The sequence below is a fragment of the Euprymna scolopes genome, chromosome 1 (assembly GCF_053919585.1).
Source record: "Euprymna scolopes isolate OS-2025 chromosome 1, ASM5391958v1, whole genome shotgun sequence".
In the NCBI taxonomy this organism is placed as follows: Eukaryota; Metazoa; Mollusca; class Cephalopoda; order Sepiida; family Sepiolidae; genus Euprymna; species Euprymna scolopes.
This window is the reverse complement of record NC_136482.1, coordinates 167,297,166-167,318,130: the sequence shown is the minus strand read 5'-3', so window position 1 is coordinate 167,318,130 and position 20,965 is coordinate 167,297,166.

The following is a 20,965-nucleotide window of genomic DNA, read 5'->3' as shown; positions in this document are numbered from 1 at the left end:
CAATCTTAACGTAATGGCGTCAGTGGGTCGCAACGAGTCAAGTCATAACGGTGAACCTGACCAGAGCATCTTTTTTCTCACGCTCAATATATTTCACTTGGAGGGAGGAGGACTTAAAATACGATTTATTATAACTAAATACGATTGACGATAGAGATTCAGAAACATGAAAATAACAAATAAAAGAAATTCCTAAAATGAACTCGCATCATTCAGGAGAATACCATAAAAAATTATCAAAAAAAAACAAAACAAAAAAAACCCAAAAAAAACAACAAAACAAAAAAACACACAAAAAAAAACAAAGAAAAAACAAAAAAAAGCAAATAAAAGAAAGGACATACCCCCCCCCCCCCAATAAACCTTAAAATATGATGTATTGATCATTTTTGATATATGAATTAAGGAAAATTCGTCCCCGGAAAACTCGACCCCGGAAAACTCGTCCCCTTTTTCTAGGTAGGAAAACTGGTCCCTTATTGAATAAATATCGATTGAAAACACATTTTATGATCGTTCTTGAGGAGATATTAAAAAGAGAATACAGATAAGCAAGCAAAAATATTGTTGAAAAATATTTTTTACTTGTTTACTGTTGTTTTAAAAAAATTAAATTAATTTTTCTAAGTTTTCGTTTTCTGCCTAGCTTTGAAAGTTTTTGGTCTTTCAACTTATCTTAAAGAGTTTATTTAGTTAAAAAGAAATAACAAGTAATGTCACACTCGACATTACTTAGTAAATAATTTTGAGCAAAAAATGTCCGAAAATTAAAAAAATACTGAGGTAGATATAGTTTTAAAATGAGCCCCCTCCCCTCCAAAAGAAAATAAATGTGTATATTTTTAATGTCCAAGATCACTGATCGGAAAAAAATCAAGCTACCAGAAGTGGATACGGTTTATTATGTAACGAAACTGAACGGAAGACACGAAAAACGAAACCATATATTTATTAAAAGAATTCTTCAGTTTTTAACATTTCTTGTGTTATTACGGAACAAACAAACAAACAAAAAAAGAAAACACTTTTTGTATTATCAAATAATAAAACAAATATTTAATTTAGAAGAATTGGCACTTCTTGAGAAACGTGGACCCTGCATAAACGACTTTTCCTAAGGTTTGGACTCACTTTTGTTGGCAGGTGTTTAGCTTTTTATGTTTGTATTTTGAATTATTTGAGAGAAAACTATATTTATTTTGTTATATAAACTATACGAAGTTTATATTTTGTTGAATATTGTTTGTCATATAGATAAACATCTCTTGCCATCCATCCCCAAACATTTTCAATTATGTTCAAGTCCGGTGAGCATGCAGGATGTCCCAAGAAAATGACCCCATTTTCTTGCAGAAAGGTCAAGGTCCGTCGTGCAGCATGGATTGCAGCGTTATTCTGTTGGAATAACCATCCATCCCGACATAAACGATGCCCCTCCGTCATCAAAGATGCTTTTTGTAGCATGCTAACATAACCAGCCGCTGTCTGAGGACCCTTTATCACCTGGAGCTCCATCATCTCTCTGTAAGAAAAAGCAACCCATAACATTAGAGATCCTAAACTATTATGACATATAGAGAAAATTTCAGGGGTCATGTGTTCATTTTGCCAATATCGTTCGGAGTCATGAGGACCATCTAGATTGAATTTTTTCTCATCGGAAAACAGGACTGTGTTCCTCTTCTAAACATCTAATATTTGGTAACCACAACTAAACCATAAGCAGTCCACCTTGTGACGTAGAAGCATGTAAGAAATTTGTTTATGATTTTTACTTACCATGCTATTTTGTCGTAAGTGTCGTCTGATGGTTACTGGACTGCAATCAGCATCTGTGGCCGCCTTAATTTGATAAAAAGAAAGTCCCCCATTTTTCACAACAACACGTATGAATGTCCTACTCAATGTACGATAAATTTTTTTTTTTTTTGGGGGGGGGCCTAACAGTGGATTTTGATTTTCCATAATTCTCACTGTTCTTTAGAAAGTTGCAAATCACTGTTTCACTGCGATTTACTTTCGCTGTAATGGCCCGCTGTGACAAACCTTGCTTATGGAAATCTAGAATTCGAGTACGCTCAACTTCAATAAGTTTGCATGCTTTAGGCATGGTGACATCTTTAAGCAGTGATTGCTAATCTGTAATTGAACTAAAAAATAATTTATATTACTGGTCTTATAATGTTGATCTCGTGTAAAATGCCTCATTTTATAAAAATCTTAATGTTTGAATAAATTTTTTGGAGTGTAGCTCTTTTTTTTTCCATAGCATTTTAGATCGTAGCATTGATAACCTTAAGTAGGGGGAGTTTCAAATTTATCCTTAAAAAATGTTTCTTTTTAAAGATTTCCAAGTGGTATTTAATAAGCAGTCTATATATATATATATATATATATATATATATATATATATATATATATATATATATATATATATGTATATATGTATGTATATATATACATATATATATTTATATATATACATATATATATTTATATATATATACATATATATTTATATATATATATGTGCATATATATACATATATATGTGTATGTATATATATATATGTGTATATATATGTATGCATATATATATATGCTGTTATATGTGGTGTAACAAAATATCAATACAACGATATATATATATATATATATATATATATATATATATATATATTTGTGTGTGTGTCCAAAAAGTGTCCAGTTGAAAGTGACAATAATTCTATTTAAAATATAAAAACTTTAAAACGTAACACATGTTCGCATGATCTAGCTCAAACACTGAACTGGACGATACAACCTCTACCTTCGACAATTAGAGATTGCGGCCAAAACACAGTTAAGAAAAAAATAGCATTGTTTAAACATTACTGATGAAGGCTTTGGTATAAGCTGAAAATCAAAAATCTTAAATAAATTAATAAATATTTATTAAAAATTAAAAAAAATATCTATGAGTCTGATCTTTTTACCGTCATGTTTTCCCTATGCTTCGAAACAATGGATTTCTATTAATTTTGAAACGTATCCCCCCCCCCAAAAAAAAGAATGAACCATTAAATTCTGTTGGAGACTGTTTGACTTCTGAACTTTTTAAATTTTTTTTTATGAGGTTGACAACTGATATTTATTTGTACAAAAAAGTGATTCGAGGTGAAAATAAGAAAAAAAAAAAACAAAAAAAAAACCCGCTTTGCGGAAGGAATCACTGCAATCGCTTTTCACAGGTTAATGCCCCTCTCCACTTCTCTCTCTTACAAACAAGTTTAAAACTTTATACCTCACGTATTTGGGACATATACAAGACAAACAGAAATCAAGAAAGTCTTGTTCTTGTTCAATACGTAAGAATACTTTCAGAGTTACGTTTGAAATCATGCTTACCTTTTAATTAGAGATAAATGCTGCCTTGTCGCAAAGTATCTATCGATACACCTATGAATTTTTTAGGGTTTTATCCGGACCGATATAGATATTATTCTTATATTTGAATTAAACAGTCTACTGTTCTCTAATTTAGTGTCATTTACATAATATTTCGGTCCGTGTACACTCCGACCTTTTTCGGGTGTATCTTGTCAAACTTAGGAATGTGGACAGAATTTCGAACGGAACTCTTGGTTTACTTCAAGGGAATAGTATGGTATTTCGTCGGCCATAAATAATTCGTAATTGTATTTTTCGGTCGCCCACACTGAGAATTGAACCTTCAACATTCAAGAGAATATCACTTTTATAATTGATTTTTTCCAAGTAATCTAACCACTACGCCACGGACCGTTGCTAACAGTTCTAATACGAATTTTGGGTGACTTATACTTATTTTATTTCTAGTCGTAAATGCCACTGATTATTACTATATATATATATATATATATATATATATATATATATATATATATATATATATATATATATATATATATATATATATATGTATATATGTATATATATATATACATATATATATATATACATATATATATATACATACATATATATATATATATATATATATATATATATATATATATATATATACAGTAATTTATCAAATATATATGGCGATTAAGCTACACTGAATATTCGGCGTTTCATCCACTCCAGGATTCGTCAGGCTTATGCGCGAATTCTGTGGTTGTTTCTCGTTTTTATATGGTCCTCTTCTGTTGCGGATTTTAGTTAGCCGATCAGCTTTCTAGTATCCCCCGCGCCCCTTCCTATGAGCCAATAGGCATGCATTTTATCGAACAAAGGATCTGTTTTAGAGCTAGGTTAGTGGTTTAAGGCAGACCTTTTCCTTTTTTTTATATATAAATATACATATGTGTACATACATATATGCACATATATATATACATATATATATACATACATATATGTGTGATCGTTTATGTATATTCATGTTAATTTAATCATTTATTTGTTTATTTTCTATTGTTTTTGTTAGTTTTAAAGCTATTTTGTATCGCTATCCTAGAGTAAGTTTTATTTTGTGAACACAGTTATTTGCTATTTGTCTTCTACAGTTTAATAGATTTTGGGGTTCTTTAAAGTACAGGATAGCAAATATAAATACGAGAAACAACCACAGAATTCGCGCATAAGGCTGACGAATCCTAGAGTGGATGAAACGCAGAATATTCAGTGTAGCTTAATCGCCATATATATTTTATAAATTACTAACTAGCTCTACCTACGTATTGAGCACTTTTGAAGTAAATACTTAAAGTTTACGCAGAAATCTATACTTTCGTATATTAATTTTATGTGAGTAAATGAAGTAGTTATATATATATATATATATATATATATATATATATAGGTATGTGTGTGTGTGTAATGTATATATTTGTATATATATATATTTTTATACATACATTTATAAATTTTATATATAAATTTATACATATGAGTATATATAGATAATAAATGTATATATATATATATATATATATATATATATATATATATATATATATATATATATATATATAATGAAATAAGAATTACAGTTTAGTTTACAAAAATGATCCAAGATGGCAAAACTAAAGTATAATATTTTCTTAATTAAACCTCGCTCCGACAGTCGAGTTTTACATTTCTTCCATTTTTTTACGCACATTTTATTTTTATTTTAATAATATTATTGGAATTCATTCCCTTTTCCTTATACCTATTTGTGAATTAATCCACGGATTTCTGCCTTTTGGATTAGTTTGAATCATCTTCCAATTACGCGATTCCCTTGGAATTTACTTGTGCGAATCAAAATTTAACTAACTTTCTTGGATTGTGTATTTTTGGATTTTACCCTCATTGGATAATTTACCCGTCATTAGACTATCCATTCACATGAAATCACTTTTTTATTCACCCTATTCTATCTTTATTTTTTTGTTATGAAGTAAGACCTATGACTTATTTGTGGTTTCATCAAATACTTTTGCAAGCAAAATCCGATCTTGCATTTTGCTAAATCCTACTCTCTTTTGAGAAGGGAAATATTTCTTCGAAACTCCACGGATTAAGGACTATCCACTTTTTTAGTGTTTCCTTTTTAAAATTAAATATGTTTTTAACTCTTTTTCAAAGTGTTTTTTAACATGTTTTATTAACTATTTGTTCTTATACATACATATACATATATATACCTATGTATATATATGCATATATATATATATATATATATATATATATATATGTTAAAATTTTGTTCCTTAGAAACGCCGGTTGAGTTTGAATTAAATAAGATACGTATTATATACGTTTGAAGCCAAACCAATGCATTGTAACAAAATAAACAGATGTTTATTTTGTTAGAAATTTATGTTAAAGGTTATAAATATATTTCGACGGAAACCGTCATCTTCAGTATGTCTTAAAAAAAAAAAAATTTGCCATGCGCATGCCAAACGCACCGTTCTGAGACTTAAAAAAACTACCGTAGACACAACAAACGGATAATTCTTTGCTCCAACAACCACATGGCAAAAATAAAAAAAAGAAGACAAACAGAAGATGATGGTTTCCGTCGAAATATATTTATGGACTTTAACATAAATTTCTAACAAAATAAACATATTTTTATTATGTAACAATGCGTTGCGTCTGGCTTCAAACGTATATAATACGTATCTTATTTAATATATATATATAATGTTTACTTACTGTTTACATTATCTTTTATTTATCGTTTCTAATTCTATACTAGGTCTACTTACTAATTGATTTGTACTAGAACGGATTGCAAGGGACCGTGGCGCAGTGGTTACAGTACTTAGTAAAATCAATTGTAAAAGTGGTAGTCTCCTGAAGAGTGGAGGTTCAATTCTCAGTGTGGGCGATGAAAAAATGCAATTGTGAATTACTAAGGATCTTTATCAAGTCATAGTTGGAATAACAGCATGTGAAGTTAATTCCGTCCAAATTCCCGAGTTCGACAAAAACATTCCCTTGTTCGTCAAGATACGCCTGAAGAAGCTCGGAGGTTATATCGACCGAAACGTTGTAAAGATCACACTCAAGATAAGAAAATCTAAATAATACGAGTGACTTATCCTCATAAAAAGAAATTCAGAGAACTACTTTTCCTATTTAAAAATTACTAAAACGAATTTCATAATAAACTCAGTCATGGATATGTGAGCGACTACATGAAGGTGAACTAAATTTCATATTCTTTTGAAAAACGAATGCTCATTAATTAATTATTGATTTTTTTATAGTTTCTTATTGGATGATTGGCTTTATCGAACTATTACGCGTAATTCTACGCATGCATAGTTTCTACATTCTGCATAATTGCGTAGAATAAGGATGAAAACGTTTTGCACATGGGAATATTTTTATATCTATCTATCCATAAATCTCTCTTTCTCTCTCTCTCGCTCCCTCACTCCCTCCCTCTCTCTCTCTCTCTCTATATATATATATATATATATATATATATATATATATATATATATATATATCCTTGTCGTGTGTGTGTGTGTGTGTGTGCGAAAATGTCTTCCAAACTCCTCTCAGACTATCTGGTCTAGAGACTTGAAATTTGATATATAGGGTATTTAGAAATGAGGCTCACTTTCGATTTAGTTTTTAATTTGTAAGAATAGCTGCTTCAGAATGACAATAAAAAAAAAACAAAAACAACAAACAAAAACAGTTGACCCTGACGGGGGATAATCGTCTAAGTTCAGAGCTTGAGTGAATATTCATTTTAGCTTGAATTCGCTTAAATTTTAGCCTTTAATATTCATCCGACTGACGCTCAGGAGGCATTACTTTTGGAACGTTCCTCATAAATAGTCCAGAAGATTTTTATTGAAAGTAAATTGACACACATTACCGTCTCACCTTACTCTTATTAGTTAATTCATTTGAATTATCTGCCCTTGTTTATTTATGACTTCTTACAATTTAATAATGTTACAGACCAAATATAGCAGTATATTTTTGATACCTTTTCTCGTGTTTTCTAACCGAATTATCTGATGACTTTTAAGTTTCAACGCTATTGAACCGTTTTCGATATGCAAATGAGTTCGCTTCTGAACACTCGTAATCAAATGATTCAAATATTATTTGAATTCGTTAAAATCCCATTTCACCATTTCGCCATTGTTCTGGGGGTATATAAATACTGCTGCTCCTACTTCTGCTGTTGCTGCTGCTGCTGCCGCTGTTGCTGCTGCTGCTGTTGCTGCTGTTGCTGTTGCTGGATATTTGAGTAATTTTTTTTTTTACACAGTGATCATCACTTATCAGGGCCCGGAAGCCACTCAGGGATAAGGGTTATTGCAAGTACATTACGTTAGTGTGGAGATTTGATGAAGTGTTTACTTAAGGGGGCGGTTCATTAGGAATTTGTTAACGTTGGACTTGAAGACATCCAAGTCGTAGTCCGGTGGGAAGCAGGCAGACGGAACAGAGTTCCACAGGCGTGCAGTTCTAAGAAAGAAGCTTTGTTCATGGAATCCGCGTTTTGATTTAGGCACAGATATAGAGTGAGGGAAATTTTTCACAGTGGATTCAGCTAGACGGGTGTTTTTCGTGAAAAGATTGGCGAGGGGAGGACCAGAGATTGGAGTTCAGACGAGCACCTGCCATGGAAATAACAATAAAACAAGGATAGGCTCGCAACGTCTCTTCTGTGGGAGAGAGGTTGCAGGGTAGAGAAAAGGGCATCCCCCATTAAGCCACGAAGTCTATTTTGTACTCTGTCAAGGCAGGATAGACTGTTTCTAGCAGCTCCTGCCCAGATATGGCAACAGTATTCCATCCTTGGAGGTACTTGGCTTTTATATATATAGAGAATTGCATCAGAGTAATTTTTGCGCAAAATTTTCACTTTCTTTGATGTAGTATGGTTTTCACTTTCTTTGATGTAGTATGGTTTTCACTTTCTTTGATGTAGTATGGTTTTTCATTTAACAACAAAAAATGCTCTGATGAGCACTTTGCTACTTGGACTTGCTCAAGTATCTTTATGATTATCATAGAAACACGTGTTAATTTCTCTTTTCTTCGAAATTAAAAATAAATCACAGTATGTTATTATTAGGGTTATGACAACAGCATAGTCTTTTCATTGTTTTGACTCTCGATAATATATCCGACACAGTTAGACACAATTAATCAACCGAGAACTACATAGCTCTACATAAGAACATATAAGATATCAACGGATATATACTTAAGAATCAAAACAAGGGAAAGGATATGCTCTTGTTATAGCCCTGGTTATTACTATGATTTGTCTATCTGTTTATATCTTTATTACAAAGTTTTGAATATTAATATTATTTTTTCTTCGAGAATCTAATTCAAGTAATGGACTATATAAAATTATTGTTTTATTTTAAACTATCGTATCTATCTATTAATATATCAATTTTAGTCATTCAATGAATTTAAAAATTTATGACGTGAAATGCTTGAATTTCAAATCAAAAGATTTTTATTATTCTATGTAAGACAAAGAATACACTTGTAATATTATAACTCCTTATCCTACAGGATTTCGATGTCTACCATCTCTTCAAAGGAGAAAATATTAGCAACTAGTTATGATGGTTTACGCCTGATTTTCTAAAGTCAGTGAGACATGGAAAATCACAATTAAAAGTTTTTTTTAAGTATTTAAATGTCATAGAGTAAGGGAAGTTAATGAAAAGGATATAAAAATTCACATCCAAATTGCATGGTTTATTTACTCTATCTTATATATCGAGCAATTCTTATTTAGGTGGGATAGTACTTATAGAATATTACTGCCTGTAATATCTTGTAACAGTTATAATCACAGGTTTCCATACCAGTTGATATATATATATATATATATATATATATATATATATATATATATATATATATATATATATATATATAACTGTACTAATACACACGCACACACGCATATATTATATATATATATATATATGTATATGTACAGGCTGTCCATAAAATATTTCAAATACAAATAAAAAATTTAAGGTGCACACGGACTTTATGGACACTCTGTATATATATATATATATATATATATATATATATATACGTATATACATATGTATATCTATATATGTATGTATATATACATGCATATGTATATATATGTATAAATATATATGCATATATATGTGTACATATGTATATATGCATATATATATACATATATATATCTATGAAGTTATATGTACAGTACACTTATATATATATATATATATATATATATATATATATATATATATATATATATATATATATATATACATATATTTACATATAATTTATACCTGACGATGAATCCAGAAGGATTGGAAAGTAGTCCGTCTTGAGATAAATATGGCGATTACATAAGCCAATTCCTAGCAGAAGTGTAGACCGTTATTCGGAAGTTGGAAAAGATCAAATATAGAATTAATAGACAGAAAACGTTTCTTTTATGTAATGAAGCATGACTCAGAGAAAAAACTGCTGCGTCTATCTATCTATCTATCTATCTATCTATCTATCTGTCTATCTATCTATCTATCTATCTATCTATCTATCTATCTATCTATCTATCTATCTCTCTCTCTCTCTATATATATATATATATATACATCTATATCTATCTATGTATCTATCTCTCTCTCTCTCTCTCTCTCTCTCTCTCTCTCTCTCTATATATATATATATATATATATATATATATATATATACTACTGTACTATATGGCTATATTATTTAGCAGCCGGCGTAGAGAGACACTGCAGATAATTCTAAACATTATACGTCTACTACATTACTTAGCAAATAACCTTATAATAATTCTCGACATGACCCTGCTAATCTCCCTTAGTGGCCTTGAACGATGACGAGGTCTATTTATATATGCATATTTACATAGCTAGTATATTTATCTAGTTTATAAGAGCCGCGTATTGGAGCTCGTGGGATTTACAAACTAATAAGGATGTAAATATTGAAATAACGTCAACTACATTTCCACTTTGTAACGTTATTTGAAGAGAAATCGGGGGTAAAATAATTATAAAAAAGATAATGTAATTATAAAGACAAAACGGAAATAAAGCACACAAAAATGGACAATAAAAAAAAAGGTGAATGGCCTCGGTAAACAACGAAATGAAATTTAATCAAATTGATTGCATTAGTCAATAAACTAACGGGTGCAGCAAAAACAACAAGCGTGTTTATACGCATGCGTAGAAATATTAATGAATTCGAACGTATTTCCCGTGGACATAACGGCCGTCGCCGCCGCCTGCAACTGGCTTGGTTGGTCTGCGACCGAACGATGCGCAGACGAGAGCCAGTCGCTATGAGATATACATTCTGTCCGTGGCGTTTCCTAATGAGACTTTTTAATTACGTTCAAATAACTCTTTGATATCCGCGAGATATTGAACGTAGGAAGATTCATTTTGATGATGAAGTAGCGACTTTAATGAATCAACGGTGGCGTAACGTTGCTTCTTCTGCGGGCGTCTTAGCTGATACATCGAATAGAAGAACCCTAACATCTCCTTACCGCTCTCTCCAAACATACACAGAGTATTGTGTTTTTTTTTTTTAATTTGTCTTGTTAAAACATCTGTGTGCGAATATGCGTGTAAATAAATTCATACGTTCGGCCTCCTCTCCCCACCACCGAAAAAAATAACGGAAAGAATATACAAGTAATAAGGTACGTCTTTGTCATTCTGTAAGCTTTTAGTTTCTACGTGTAAGGTAAGTACCTCTCCATATATATGAAAGGCACTTTGTCTGTGCGTTTGTGAGATAAATAGATAGATAGATAGATAGATAGAGAGAGAGAGGGAGAGAGAGAGAGAGACATACACACAGACAGACAGACAGACAGAAAGAGAAAGAGAGAGAGAGAGAGAGAGAGAGAGAGTTCCCTATGGACTCTGAATCGGCTGGGCCATTTTTTTTTTAAATTTGACACAAATTTATTTTATGTGTTTGGTAGTGTTCTTAAATAGGTTTTGTATCAGAATTCCCCCGATAAGTATCGAAAATCGATAATCGAAAAAATCAGATTAAAGACAAAATAAAGCGAGTTGGACAAAAGTTAACACTCTTATACAGCCTACACCACAAGTGCATTTTAGAAGTTTTATTAGCGCACACTTAGTAGTGCCCGGCGTATAAAATCAACAATAGATCCATTGATAAGACACGTGCGTTCGAAATGAATGTTTCTGTTTAAAGCACAACTGAACCATGATATTTGACTTTTGCATTACAAACTTTAGTTCAAGCCTTTATATAAAAATAATTCTATAAAATCAACCGTAGGTTATCTACAGTGCAATGTATTGTTGACTATGTCACTGTAGGGAGACCGGTGAAGCTTGCTTCTGGTGCACCGTGATGAGTCCCTGACTAGAATAGGCTATTAATTAAAATCGGTAATATCACCGATTTCGATGACAATAAAAGTATTGGAAATGTGGAACATTCGTTGATCCTAATTCAATTCCGGGCAACGTCGGATCTCCTTAGGTTTAGCAAACGGAGTCAAAGGTGGCTTTGTGACTGGGTTCGAATCTCCCTACCGGCAGAAATTGTCACCTCCTGCACTGATAATTGCGTAAGCATACAACATTAGCGTCTGTCGGTATAAAATAATAATCAAGCCACTTTAAGGATACTCACGGTTGGATACTATCTGCGAAATATAAACTAAGACGCAGTCAACTAGCGTTTATGCAACGTTCACGACTTCTGCAGGTTCGAACACTCTGGATTGTCTAATATCTTCGGACGGATTGTGCGCTTATTAGTTGTTAATTCCCTTCATTTATGTGGCCATTGTTTGGTGACCCAGAGGTAAAGACTTAGAAAAGAAAGTTATAGGTGACTTACTATTAGTGTTCGAATCTTTTGACCGGCAGAAATATTCACTTTCTTGCACTGATTATTTCGTAAGCATGAATCACTAGTGTCTGTAGGTATAAAACAATAATTATTATTTAATTATAATTATCAAATACTTTTAAGAATGCTTAAGAATTGGCACTGTTTGGAAAAAAAAAAACCAAGAGGCAGTCAGCTAGCGTTTATGCAATGTTCACGACTTCCACTCGTTCGAACACTCTGGATTGTCTAATGACTGTCCTCGAATTGTGTGTTTATTCGTTGCTAATTCCCTTCATTCTCGTGAGGTAAATGCTTAGCAAATGGAATCAAAGGGAGCTTCGTGCCTGGGCTCTAATCTCTCGACTGGCAGGAATTGTCATCTCCTACACTAATGATTGCGTAAGCATGGAACACTAGTGTTTGTAGGTATAAACGAATAATTATTATTGCATTATTATATATATATATATATATATATATATATATATATATATATATACAGGGTGATCGTAAGAAAAGCGGGAAATTTGTCAAACAACGATTTATCTTTACAAAGAATAATTTTTTAAAAGTTTTTCAAAGACAAATATTATATTATACTCATAGATACTACAAAATGTCATCCGTGCACTTCACTGCAGCGTCAAACAACGATTTATTTTTACAACACTCACACGGCACCAATCAAAAAATAGCAATCACGCATTTTATTCATGATCTAAGCTGACCTTCAAATTTCCCGCTTTTCTAACAACCACCATATATATATATATATATATATATATATATATATATATATATATATATATCATAAAACTCAAATTACCTTGTAACGAGTGATGTAACCCACTTTTCGGTTTACAACATCCGGTTTCGCATGCGCGCATAAACATTAACCCATAACAACGTAAAAAATAAACACAAATCGCTTCTTTTGCAGATTTTGACCTGCACACTGAAATATTAACGTTACTATTTCGAAATTATTATTTAACATGGGAAGAGTGGGGGTGTTTTGCAACTATTCTTTATTGCAACTATACTGTCGCTATTTTCTTACAACTAAACAACTTTAACCCGTTGACAGACATAAGAACAATTGTAGTAAAGCCAAGACTACTACTACTACTACTACTACTATTACTACTACTACTACTACTACTACTACTACTACTCTCTATCCGCCCCTTTTTCTTCCTTCCTTCTTTTTTATTTTTTGTTTACATTTCTAGATATAAAATAGTTGTGTGAGAACGATGAATTTGTTGACACATTTGCTAATCTGCTTCAATATTAGTTTTATTTTATTTATTTAGGTTTTATTTTTTTGCTTCAGGTTTAATTAAATTTCTTTTTTTTTTTGGATTTTAAGTTTCTATAACTTGGTTGAAGGATTCCAATATGGGTTTTACATCCTTATATTTCTCATCGGTAGGTCCATGTGCATTTTTGCTGCTAAATGACTTTCGTCGGCGTTTGATTCGTAGGAAAATCATGTTTAATTTTCGATTTTTGAGCGATAATTCGGAAAAATAGGTAACTATACACGAATAGGGAGGATTATTTCTTTTTTATGTTTGAGTGACCCGTCCGTACTTATTCATTTTAATATACTTTCATAGAAATGTTTCTGTTATGCAAAAAAACAAACAAAAAAAGAAGCTATTCTCTTTACGTCACAAGTGTCACGCTCATACATGAATTCCATAGCTAATATTACATACTGACCCAACGGGTCACGGATAGTCTATTATATATATATATATATATATATATATCTTGCCTTGTACTATTATAACACGATCAGCTGGTCATTTGGCGTGTGACCGACCCATGTGTTACACTAAATGTCTTAGAAACGGCCAAATGATGATGTGATGATGGGCCAGTGGTTAGGGTCTGAGTATCAAGAGGAAAAGCATACCTGAGATGTTGGATGTGAATGTGTAGCTCCTTCCTTCATTCTCTCAACATCTCTTCACTCTGGTGGCATTCTGGCTGGAACCTTCTTCCTTCGTCTTCAGGCCCGCTTCGTTTTTTTTAATGCAGACATTTATGGCAGACACAAAAACACACACCACAGCACAATCGTAATATATGAGAACTATAATTAACTATTTATTTTTTACAAGAAAATATCACATTATTAACATACAATTTACAGATCATACAAGTGATTTTCACTATTACGACTTTAAAACTAACTAACCTTAACTAGACAAAAATATGCGGCTTATCCCATGCTGTCCGGACAAAAAGAGATCGCGAAAAGGAGGGAATTATGGGATTGCATTTTACTTTGTATCCTTCCGCTTACAACCAAATTACCACCTGGCCATGCTGAAGGGGGTGTTAACAACCACCACAAGCGGGGAACTAAGATGATCTTGTTTTGTACTTTATATACCATAAACCTTATTGTGTTAGCAAAGATTGATTCTTTCACCTTCGGATTATTATCCGCTTATATCGAAATCCACGATTAATCACTACCAGAAACCTGCTCAACCACTAATAGCCATAGCTAATGATACATTTCCTGAAAGTACTTCGTTCAAACTCCTCAAATGAACGTTCACAGGGTACATGAGTTGGAACAGATGCATGGAAAGCATTGTCAAGGCTGACGCAAAGAAGATGGGCTCTTTCTATCGTGCTTGGAAGTTACTTACGCCTGAGAGTATCCTGTGCTTCTACAAGGCAACAATTCGTCCATGTATGGAGCACTGTTGCCACATTTGGGCTGGTGCTTCTGCTACTAGTCTCTCCCTCTTAGACAAGGTTCAAAAGAGAGTCGCCAACCTAATAAGTATTGGACTATCAGCTAGTCGTCAACTGCTGTCCCATGGACACAATGTGGCATTCTTCTATCTGTTTTACAAGTGTGTTAATAATAAATGATCCGGTGAACTACAAGCCCTTGTCCCCCTTCGACATTAATACCTCCGTCAAACCGGCAAGCAGCAAAATCTCACCCTACACAGTAAAAAACCTTAAATGTAAGAAAAACCTTATGCTCCAAAGTTTCTTCTCTAGGACTGCTAGACTTCGGAATTCCCTTCCGTGTTCCTACTTCCATGTCTGTACTGTCATGCACAAGTTCAAGTGTAATGTGAACATACATTTTGCTGGTTAACTCCCTACATAGTACCCCTGCAAATTATGTCCCAAATAGTAGCCTCTTACATCAAAGTGGCACTGTGCTATGTTTGGGGTGAAAATGCAAAAAAAAAAAAAAAAAAGAAAAAATATTACGAAGTTACCCTAGGAGGATTTCGAGAACAAACAAACAAAAGAAAAATACCATTTTATATACATCAGTAAGAAGTATTAATGAAAATATCTATATAATATTATCTATTCCTTCAATTAAAAAAAAAAAAATCCAATAATACTGACCCGAACTCTCTCGCTTGTCATATTATCACAGTAAAATAAATAAAACTTTGTTGATTTAGCAAGTTGTTGTTTGATTGCAAAAACCACGGTTATCAGTTGAACAGTATCAGTGCGCACCATAAATTATATAGACGACAATAATACACTTCTGCTCTGAAAGTGCTTTCCTTTGAACAGGTGGGTTTTCGAATTTTCTCCCTGTTTAACATAGTGCGGATGCGCGTATGTAAATGCATGCGAAATGACGTCACTAGTAAAAAAGAAGATTATACAAAAAGAGAAAGAGAACGATCACAGGAGAGATGTGAAGCACGGAACGAGATATCGTTGAAGATCTCTTGAGAGGCGTGGAGAACATTCTAGATCACGTGGATTACATCACGACCATGACAATGAGGAAATAAATGTTGCTACAAAAAATGACTTGGAGTTATTTCTATTCTTTGTCTTGGTCTCCTTTGCAACTAAAACTGTACACAGTATGTGTTCATTCCCGGACAACATCACATCTGTATTCTGCTTTCCTAACTCTACTAATATGCGGCAGATTAAGTGTAATCTCGCTGTTCAACTCCATACTTAAAATGCCCCTTTAGGTATGGTCCCTAATTCAGAATAACCCCTTACGTCTCATTAAAAAATTCGCCTGTTTGAGGCGAATACGAGGAAAACACTGTCTGTACGTTCTGGTTCAGATTCTGATAGTTGCCGTTGCAGCGCTTACATATGACCTGTCAAAAAGTCCTCTTCATCCTTTCCTGTCCTCTACACATTTGACAACCTCGCTCAGCTTCAATCCTGTCCATTCTGTGATGTTGCCTTCCCATTTCTTCTGTCTTCCTCTCTTACCTTCTCCTCTGACTGTTCCATGGAGCACTGTCTTGGCAAGCCTCTCTCCTCGTGGTCGAACCATTTTAGTTTGCGCCTCCTGATTGTGGTGAAAAGATCTTCATAAGGATCAATGGCTTGGATTATTCTGTTTCTGACTTCCTCATTTGTTATGTGCTAATTTTGAGCTGAGTTTGATTGCCTTGTCCTTCCGAATGATGTTCAACATTGTGCGTGATATCATTTAGTTAGATGCGTCTATATGAAGAGTTAGTAGAAATAGAATTGACGCGTGTGTTGTTTTCTAAATGATTCTATACTATATTCTATAAGATATACACGGCAGAATCACGTTGACACACCGGTTCCCGTTAGATAACCGAAATTAAGCAACGTTGAGCCTGGTCAGTACTAAAATGAGTGAATATTTGGGAATTCCAAGTGTTACATGGAAAAGGGCTGTCATCTTTCCATGTAAATAAGAAGAATTTTAGATAAGTGATAATGAGATTAGGATAAACCTAGAATCGAACCCCGTAAGCAAGGTTAAGAAATGGAATGTTAGAAATTAAGTCGATTGTCCGATTCTTTTAGAAATCTGAATATTAAAAAGCCAGTTCAAAGAATGGACAATGCAAATTCAAAATGTATTGTTTAAACAAAAATAGGTTAGGTGAGGATTCTTTCGTTTGCCAAAAGTGTGTTTGGACGAACATATGAAAAGCCACGTGAAATTAGTCACGTTTGAAAACACACTTCTGACGTCATAGACAAAGGACATTTCTCCATATAGGATTCTATGGGTTCGGATTCTAGTCAATCAACCAGAGAGAGAGAGAGAGAGAGAGAGAGAGAGAGAGAGAGAGAGAGAGAGAGAGAGAGAGAGAGAGAGAGAGTCAGTCAGTCAGTTGATCAACCAAGCATTGACATAGTCAATTGAAGAGTAGAGTCAATTAGAGGCGAAGAGTAGAAGATTAACCATGTAGATCCAAATTTGAATTCCTGACGTCATCGACCGGCCGATCAGATGAATAAAGAAGTCATCATCATGTTGTAACTGTTGTCTTGTGTCATCCTTCGTCACGAACGAAATGTAATTGTGTTTATCATCTTATAATGAACATTTTGTAACCCTTCGAAGATTATGTATCTCCCCTCCTCTGTGTTAAGAACTGCATTATACATCTCCAGTCCGTATTAATACGAAACCTTCAAGAATTTTCATAGTCGTCGTCATGATGTAATATATATATATATATATATATATATATATATATATATATATATAATATTTTTATTTTTTTATTTTTAAAACAGTAATCTACGTACATGCATGTTTCGGGGCCCTACCCCTCTTCAGCGTAGCTTGACTGTTATTAGGACTCGAACCCTGGATCTTATGTATTTTCAGTCCATCGTCTTATCCATTATGCTATAATGCCATAGACGATTTACTGTTTAGTTTATATATATATATATATATATATATATATATATATATATATATATATATATATATATATATATATATATATATATATATATATATATATATATATATATATATATATGTCATTATCATTCTAATATCGGTGTTTTAAGAACTGTTAAATATGAAATCTCCAAGAAGCATCACAAGAACTGTATAAATGTCTTCCATCAGAAATGTTCATCATGATCATTATACCCCGTTATATATGCCCCCATCATCTTTAATATGTACCTCTATTTATGGAAGCCAATAATATAACAAAAGTGCTGTATGCGCTCGCCGCTTAACTCAGTATTATTTCCGATCGTCTTGGAATTTTCTTTGTCACTGGACTCGATTAGTGCCGATTCAAGAGAGGTGTGGTTTGAGATTGTTAACTCAGTATTATTTCCGATCGTCCTGGAATTTTCTTTGTCACTGGACTCGATCAGTGCCGATTCAAGAGAGGTGTGGTTTGAGATTGCGCAACCGTTGCCTAACAATTACACGTGCAACCACCTTTACAGGGGATATCCATTGTCTTTCGAGACTGAACGGAGGCGTTTTATTAAAGATGTGCTTAATGTATTTATGATGCTAGTGATATAAAGTCGCTGCACGGCTCCAACACAATCGTTTGTTAAAGGCGCGTCCACATAAGTGTATGCATTCCTTTCGAGCGTTCAGTTGAAGTGTCCTTATTGCAGACCCTCTCACCTGTCTCAACGGTAAACTGCCCGCCAACCATTCCGAGAGAAAACCGATGTTGAACACTTAATTACGATGTATTCGCGATTCCTGTTTTATGTTTGCGGGATTACAAGACGCCGTCGATAAACTGGCGCATGCGGTGGGGTGGTTGCGGATGGATAGTGGTGGTGAGGGTGGGAGGGTCCTGATGAAAAAAAATGATGAGGTGAAGAGGAAGATGGAGGAAGGGGCGAATATGAAGAGCTTCTATGTAGATAGGAGTATATTGTAAAGAATAGAACCCCTTCCCCTTTCTCACAAAAACAAAAAAACAAAACAAAAAACAAAATCAAGACCAAATCAACAAATGAAAACAAAAACAAAAACGAACCTGTCCGATTAATTATTGAACACAACGTAAAATATTTGTTTTGTGTTGATGTGAGTTATGTACGTTCGTCTATGCAGCGGACGAGCACACGCATTATCGCTAATGTAAACAAATATAAACATTATAATTTCCCTTTACTTTCGTGGTAAGTGTGATAGCGTAATGTTAACATCTTCTGACTGTTCGTCAAGCGATTGGGTTTCACACCTCAGGTTCCTCTACGTCAAGCCACGTTATAGGTAATGAACAAACTGCCCATATATATATATATATATATATATATATATATATATATATATATATATTTAGTTATATTTTTTTGGAAAAAGGATTCCAGCAAAGTGCTCTATTATAAGTAACAATTCCGCCACCCCCCAAAAGAGCGTAGTATTTATATTTTTATTTACAGAAAGTTTAAATCAGATAAGTCATCGGTACCGTCGGTTTCAAACTTGATAATAGGGGACCGTTTTAGATACCTATATCAAGCTCTCTTCAGTCGATACTCATCTGTTTAATATCTGGAATAGGAACTATATAGATATATTACTGGATAACGTGCAAATCTCGTTTTCCTGAACCAACCAAAATAATAAAGTAAAAAAAAAAGGTTTACCATATTGGGCGCTAGAGACAATATATATATATATCTATATGCCTATACTCCTATGAATACGTTTTTCTTTTGTATGTATTGATATTCATATTAAAAAACCTTCTTTTCTATTTATTAAAAAGAAAATACAATTTTCTCATATATGGGTTGTGGAAATGCATTCACTCGCAAAAGATCTAGCTAATTTGCATATTCTTTTAAGCATTCATATTAATTAATTTCCTTATTAGTTTTTTCGATTTTCTTATGGGATGATCATCTAGAGTTAACTATTACGTGTAATCATATTCATGCAGATGTTCTACATGATTTATACTTGCATAATATTTGCGTAAAATCTTTACAGTAAACAAAAAATTGTTTCCATATATATTTATGTATACGTATATATTTTCTTTTAATCTATTAGTCTATCTATCTATATGCCTATAAAAGTGAGCGTGTCTGTGTATCTGTCTGTGTGTCTGTGTGTGTGTACATTTCCCTACACAATAACTCTCTCAATTTTAAGTATACAGACTCGAAATTAGATATCCAGGGTACTGAGATTTGTTAAACCGATCACAAAGATTTTCCCAAATTTCAGTATCCTGTATATCAAATTTCGAGTCTGTAAACTTAAAATTGAAAGAGTTATTGCGTAGGGAAATGTACACACACAGACACACAGACACACAGATACACAGACACGTTCACTTTTATAGATATACTAGCATGGGTCCCCGGCGTTGCCGAGTGTTTGGAGGTGTATTCTGAGAAAAAAAAACAGAAAACAAAAACGGTCAATTTTTTTTTAATTTGACCCATATTATGACCCCTTAATCAAGTTATTAAGTTAGATCCATGTCCAAGGAGCCTATATCTAACAGTTCAAGTGTTTAGACCCCAAATTGTCGGACGAGTTTGGTAGAGTTCTCAAAGGTCAAATCGTTGAACTTTGACCCTTAACAGCCAAATTTCTGGCCGAAAACGGATCACAAAGATTTTCCTAAAACTCAATACCCTGTATATCAAATTTTGAGGGAGTTATTGTGTAGGGAAATGTACACACACAGACACACAGACACGCAGACACAGACACGTTCACTTTTATAGATATACTAGCATTTCAGCCCGGCGTTGCCCGGATGTTTGAAGGTGTATGTTGAGCAACGAAAAAAAAATACAAAAACTGTCAATTTTTTTAACT